This window comes from Tupaia chinensis, unplaced genomic scaffold, assembly GCF_000334495.1.
Source record: "Tupaia chinensis unplaced genomic scaffold, TupChi_1.0 Scaffold000710_1, whole genome shotgun sequence".
Taxonomy (NCBI): domain Eukaryota; kingdom Metazoa; phylum Chordata; class Mammalia; order Scandentia; family Tupaiidae; genus Tupaia; species Tupaia belangeri.
In genome coordinates this window covers 2,177,245-2,178,660 of record NW_006160234.1, presented here as the reverse complement: position 1 = coordinate 2,178,660, position 1,416 = coordinate 2,177,245, and positions in this window count along the sequence as shown.

The following is a 1,416-nucleotide window of genomic DNA, read 5'->3' as shown; positions in this document are numbered from 1 at the left end:
ATATATATATATATTATTGTTCACTCATAGTTTAAATAAATATAATTTAGTTTTTGGAAAAAGGCTGTATCCACTGGGCCAGCAGATAGCATGGTGGTTAAGGGTGCTGTACTCCCACATGGCTGACCATGGTTCGAATCCTGGGCCTGGTGGCTTGCTTTCTCACTTTCCCTCTCTCCCTCTCTCACTCTACCTGTCTCTGGTCAAATATAAATAGATAAATAAACAAGCTAAATAACATAATTCTTAAAAAAAAAAAAAATGAAAAAGGCTGTATCCTGTGACATTGTTAAATTTAACTATTAGCTCTAATAATTTGAAAAGATACATTAATTACTTTCATATAAAATCTTGTCCATTACAAAACAAAGACAATTTATTGATAATTATTTGTACCACTCTTGTTCGACTCCTTTATTTTCTTCCGTACCTAACTGCCTAGGTCTTTGGGGTTGAATACAAATAGTGAGAGAGAACATTTTGTTTTTTTCTTCTCTTTTTAAAGAATTATTTTATTTAACTTTATTTATATTTTTAAATTTAACCAGAGAGGGACAGAGTGAGAGAGAAAGAGAAAATGAGAAAACAAGCCACCAGATCTGGAACTTGATCTGGAACTTGAACCATGGTCAGCCATGTGGGAGTCCAGCATCCTTAACCACCATCCCGCCTGCTGGCCCCAATATTTTGTTTTATTGTAGATTTTAAGAAAAATAAAACATTCAATATTTTACCAGTACGTGTGATTGTTACCTGTCATTTTAAAAATAGATGTCTTGGGGCCAGCAGGGAGCATAGTGGTTAAGGTTCTGGACTCTCATGTGATTGACCTCCCACATCTGGGAACTTGAGACTCATGCCAAGAGTGTGTGCATGGGTGCCCAAAATTTTGAGAGGAGAATGGCAGAGAAGGGATTACAGCATGCTCATCCACCAGGGGGTAATTTTTGCTTTCTGTTTTTCTGTCTTCCTGGTAAACATATACACCCTATAGAAAAAATCTTTCCCTCAAAAAAGAAGTCTTTATCATTATCGTATATTTTTCTATCCAGGTTTTGCTCCTCATCTGTTTTCTAAAAACATATTTATAAGGGGACCAGCAGTTAGCGTAATGGCTATGTCGCTGGACTCCCACGTAGTCGACCGCAGTTCGCGTCCCAGACCTGTTGGCTTAAAACTCACGCCAGGCGTGTGTGTGTGCATGCCCGAGATCCCGAGAGGAGAATGGAGGAGAAGGGATTGCAGAGAGACCACTAGACTAGATGTCTCAAGAAACCTCCCTGAAGAAAACCTCTAAAATAAGGTGAGTATGTTATTTTACTTACACACACACACCAAGCACCACACACACACACACACACAAACATTTATAATATTGTCACTATTTATCTCTTACTATTTTAAAAAAAGATTATT